A 6000-nucleotide genomic window follows, 5' to 3' on the forward strand; every position below is an offset into this window, starting at 1 on the left:
AAAAATACAGAGCATTGAAGACCGGAAAAATGGAAAGCGAGATCGCGATAGAGAGTCGTTTCAAACCGATCGTCGAACCGCTGCGGCGCAACGCTGATCGCGCCGAGCGAGACGAGATAGAGCGAAACGAAATTAAGCGCGAAATGATAAAACAAGACGCGATCGACGTTTCACCCTCGACGAGCGTCGAGGAAAAATGGAAAGGCGAAGCACTAACTCCCGTTTGGAAAAAACCTAAAGCGAAACGAATACGCGCTCGACGACGATTGAACGCCGTTTCTACTCCATTAAACGAGTCTTCCGTCGAAAGAGATCCATTCGCGCGAAACGAAACCGAAGAATATGAAACGTTCGAATCCGAAAGTCTCGAATCGCCCTCGATGCCCGAAATACCCGTTAGACAAATTTCGCGAATTTCTCAAGATCGCGAAATATCGCACGGTCGACTAGGACCGTTAGGGCGAAAATATATGGGGACTCTTCTCGGCGGAGAAGCGCCGAACGAGATTGATCACGTTTACGGAGTTTACATCGGCGATAAAAGTGCGATGCTCGGCGATAAGCGATTTGACGTAGACGCGAATGATTCCATATTTATAGATGAGATTAAATATATCGGTACTCCCGGTTTATACGAATTAATTTTTATGAAAATTCCTAATAGTCTCATATATACAGAAAAAGATAAATTAACATACAGAAGTATATTGTTAACAACGAGCGCTCATAAACGTGATCATGACGCTAAAAAATCTGTCTTAGGAAATAAAGGATACAAATACAAATTCATTATCGCTCCGCTTATTCATAGCAGCGGCGCGAAAAAAACAGGCGCGGGTCGCGTATCGTCGACTATGCGTGTCACGAACACTAAAATCGATTACGTCCATTGGGACGATCCGAACGAATTAGTGGATCGTCTGCGATTGTTAGACGCTTCGCGTCGAGCCGGCAACAACGCTCACGAAAATGAGATTCTATCGATAATCGAGGAGCTTCGCGAAACAGGAGCGATCGTATAAATTGAACTGTCGCGTGGATGACCGTCGCAGTCGTACGCGGAATTCGCGATGTCCGTGAGCAAATTTGGCTCGCCTTTAAAAAATCGAGGCTACGACGCGAGAACCGGAAGACTACGTCCGGCTATCGAGTCTCTGCGAAATTACGTGCGCGATAACGCGCTGTGTCTAAGCTCTTCCATCGAATACGACGCGAGAGAGCGTAAGATAAAACGCTTGGCTCAACCTGAGGAGGACGCCGATGCGACAAGCAAAAGCTACGTCGAGGGAATCACATCGCAATTGAGAAAAGACGCGAACGAGGCGGGGCAAGGCGTCATTCTACTGTTCACGAGACTCGCTCAGCTCGATAGCGCTTTAGGTAAACGAATAGACGTCGCGGAGAGTTTCGTTTCCGAGATAAAAACGCGCGATGACGTTCTAAGTAAACGAATAGACGCTGTGGAAAATTCCATTTCGAGAATAGAAACAAGCGCTAACGCTCTAGATAAACGGATCGATGTTTTAGATAAACGAATCAAAAGTTTAAGCGATCAAATCGAAGTCGCGAAAAAAACTATATCGCTCAACGCGGCGGAGTCCTCGACGAGAAACGCGAACGATCATAAAGTAATGTTCAATCAAGGTAAAGCAATACGGGAACTAAGTCAAAAATCGCGTATCGCAGCGAATTCCGCGGTGAAATCCGAGACGAAGATACGAGAATTGGAAAATTCAACGTCACGATTGAAGAGAGACGCGGACGAGCTATCGAGAAGAGTGAGAGAACTGGCAAAGATTAGCGGGAACGTCGAACCGCTCGAAAAAGAGATTAGCGGGAGCGGCGAACCGCTCGAAAGAGAGATTAGCGGGAGCGACGAACCGCTCGAAAGAGAGATTCAATTCAACGTTATTCTCGAGAGAAAGAAAAAAGAATTATGAGCGTTAAAAAACGAAGACTAGTCGAGGAATTGCACGCGCCCGCGAGAAGAAACTTCTCGCGTCGTCGCGTTGCGGTGCGCGGGTACGACGACCTATGGCAAGCGGATGTGGTCGAGATGCGCCCTTACGCGAGACTCAACAAAGGCCACAACTACATACTCACCGTTATCGACGTATTAATCAAATACGCATGGGCTGTACCGCTTAAGAGCAAAAGCGCGAACGAGGTTACTCGAGCGTTATCTAAAATAATACGAGACTCTAAGAGGTGTCCGAAAAATCTACAGACCGATAAAGGAAAAGAATTTTACAATGCCGATATGCGAAATTTCGCGAAGAAGCACGGAGTAAATCATTATTCAACATATTCGGTGATGAAAGCGTCGATAGTCGAACGATTCAATCGTACACTCAAAAATTCTATGTGGAAGTACTTCACGCTAAACGGAACGTACAAATGGATCGACGAGTTACCACGACTCGTCGAGGAATATAACACGCGAAAACATCGCACTATAAATATGAGACCTGTCGACGTAACTCCAAAAATTGCTGATAAACTTTTAAATACTGTATACAGCAATATAAAAATCGCGGCTCCGGCGAAATTCAAAGTAGCCGATCCGGTACGCATCAGTAAATTTAAGACGATTTTCGAGAAAGGCTTCACACCCAACTGGACTACAGAGATTTTTCGAATAACTAAGATACAACGGACTAATCCCGTAACGTATCTGTTAAAGGATTCGCGCGGCGAGCCGATCGCTGGAGGATTCTACGTGCACGAATTGCTGCGCGTTGGCGATCCCGACGTGTATCTCGTAGAAAAGGTGCTGCGTCGAAAGGGTGACAAGATTTACGTGAAATGGTTAGGAATGGACGAATCGCACAATTCTTGGATAAATAAAACAGCTGTATTATGATAAAAATGTATTTTTATTAAATAAAACTACATATTATACATATTATACATATTATACATATTATACATATTATACATAAAATACAATTAATGACATTTTAATTATTTTTTATTAGTTTAATTTCTGATACAATATTAAATCTCGTGTTACCAAAAACAAAAAAATCTTAGAAAAAATTGTAGACATGTTAAAACTAAAATAATTGTATAATTATAAAACAAAGAAAATCTTAGAAAAAATTGTAGACATGTTAAAACTAAAATAATCGTATAATTATAAAACAAAGAAAATCTTAGAAAAAATTGTAGACATGTTAAAACTAAAATAATCGTATAATTATAAAACAAAGAAAAAAATAATAACACAATACAATTAAAATTAAGGCTTGTGAAAATCGATTAATTCGATTAACCGTTTAATCGATTAAAAACGAATTTACAGGTTAAAATCGGTTAATGAATAATCGATTAGAGTGATTACCATTATTAATCTTTAAATCGTATAATTATAAAACAATTGTAATTTTGTACGAGTTCTCTCTTGCGCTCCACATAAATTCTTTCTCGCGCTGCTACGCGGCCGCCACATCCTGCGTTCTCTCTTTTGCGCTTTATGCGGACTCTTTCTTACATTTTATATACATTCTTCATCGCATTGTTAAGCGAACGTCGTATCTCGCGGTAGCTTTTTTCTCGCGTTGCTCTATATATAACACTTTCAAGAATATAATAAAGAGTCATGGAAATCATCGATCTCTTTAATTCGCGGCTAATCTCGACTCGATTTATGGCAAATTCTCGCGTTCTGTCTCGTTTGCATGTAGCATGATATATGTTCTATGCCAATGAGGGAGAACGCGAATTTGCCAAATCGAGTCGAGATTAGCCGAGACTTAGACAGAATGGTGGTTTCCACGACTTTTACATCGCAAAAACACACAAAAAGTTCGTTTTTTTTGCGTTATATACGAATTTTTTTCGCGTTCTATACGAGTTCTCTCTCGCACCGCTACGCGGCCGCCGTATCCTGCGTTCTCTCTTTCAAACTTTATACGTACTCTTTCTCGCGCTCTGTATACATTCTTTATTACGTCACTATGATAACACTAAAACTCGCATTAACATCTTTTTCACATTATTTTATATAAAACACTTCCGAGAGCATAATAGAAAGATCGTGAAAATGTACGATCAGTCCTATTTATAATAGATTTTAACAAAATCTATTATATATAAGACTGATCGAACATTTCCACGATTTTTTATTAAAATCTATTATAAATAAGACCGATTCATTTTTATTATTTTATTAAAATCTATTACAATAAATTATATTCAAATTATATTATTCGCGCAAAACGCGTGTTCTTCGAAACGATTCGTAGAACGTCCATCGATGTTTTAAATCTCGAAATTTCAAATCAAAGAATACAAACCTGTGATGTAATATATTTTGATATGAAATTAGAAATACATCTCTTCACGATAATTCATAAAATATTAATCAACGGTTCACGAATATTTCGAGTCTTGAAATTTCAAATTAAAGAACATAAGCCTGTGATATAAAACTTGTATACTTTGATATGAAATTTAGAAACGCGTCTCTTCGATATAATTTTTTCTTTTGAGTTAAAAATATGTATTTTTCAGTTAGAAGTTCTTCTCGAACTATTATTTTCGACGCAACCGTGAATTATATCGAAAATACAATGGTAATATATTATTTATAAAATATGTTTATACTAACAATAAACTACTAACTAAAGTTTAAATATTTTAAGAAACGTATAGTATTTTTTCGCTCCCTACAACGGTATTTTATAATGTCCCCACGGTAACGTATCCGTAGTTCCCGATATCGTGTATCGTTTGTCTTCGTGCGGACTGAGCGCGATCTTCAACTCCGATACTGTATACATCTCGTGTAACTCGGATCTTATACAAAACTGCTCGCGCTTCATCTCGATCCCCTGTCGAAGACAGCGCGCGTAATCGTCAAACGTTATCGTTCTCGCGACAACGCCGCTCTTAACACCCTTGATTCTTTTTGTATCGCTTTTACCGGCGACTCGCAGCGCGTACATTTTCGCTCTGAGTCCAATAAATTCGGTCATAATCGCGCCAGCGTTCTCATCCTTCATCGCACCGGGTATTTTTTTATTAGCGAGAGGCATTCCATACGCATTGCCCGTTGCATAATCGCTCGTATCGAATTTGTCGATATCGCGCTTCATATTCTCGTATATGTCCTCGCACTCGACGCGATAAATGAGACTATCCGTATCGGTGTACATTATTTTACACTTATCTCGATACAATGGTAGCATGTACTCGTAGTGAAATTCGTATAAACGAATCTTAGATACGTCGAGAATACACATACCTACATAAATCGGTTTATTGAACTTAACCTCGAGTTTACGCAATTCTACAGCTACGAGATCCTCCGCGAAAACACTTCTACTGTGAAAATTCGGCTTCGCGATCATCGCCTCCGCGCCGTATCGCCCGTCCCATCGAGTCACGAGTCGAACATTCGAATGATTGCGCACGTTCTCCATAGTTTTGCCAAACACGGCATTATTCATTAATTTGTATAGATTTTTCTCAAACTCGTTTTTCGCGTTAATTCGTAATCGTGTATTCAGTTCGATGTATTCGCGCAGCCATGAAGATTGCGCGAATCGCAATATTATGTGTATTTTCGTAATGCGTAATCCGTGTCGAACGCATTGCTGCAAATTGCGATAATATATTACGTAACGGTTCTTATCGTACAGTGTGGCGAGAAGCTTCTCGTCTCGTTTTCCGGGCGGCTTATCGCGCGTCGGGCAGAATGGCAAGTCAGCGTGAGAATCGTGAAGGTCGGACGGATATGCAAGGTCGACCTCTAGAATATAACCGATAGGCGAGTCCGATGTCACGGACATTAAGTCAACGCTCGTAACGTTATCGACCCATCGAAAATTTTCGTAAGGCAACGATTGACACATCGCCCATCCATACAAATTATTTATATCGAAGTACATGAGATACGACAATGGTTCCGAAGGATCGTATGACTGTAAATATTTGTTATTAGCGCGCGCGTATCTGTTGGAACATTGACTTAACCCGCCGCGTATTCCGCGTTCC

This window comes from Polyergus mexicanus, unplaced genomic scaffold (assembly GCF_030449975.1).
Source record: "Polyergus mexicanus isolate NDT 795.1 unplaced genomic scaffold, iyPolMexi1.0 SCAF_118, whole genome shotgun sequence".
Lineage (NCBI taxonomy): Eukaryota > Metazoa > Arthropoda > Insecta > Hymenoptera > Formicidae > Polyergus > Polyergus mexicanus.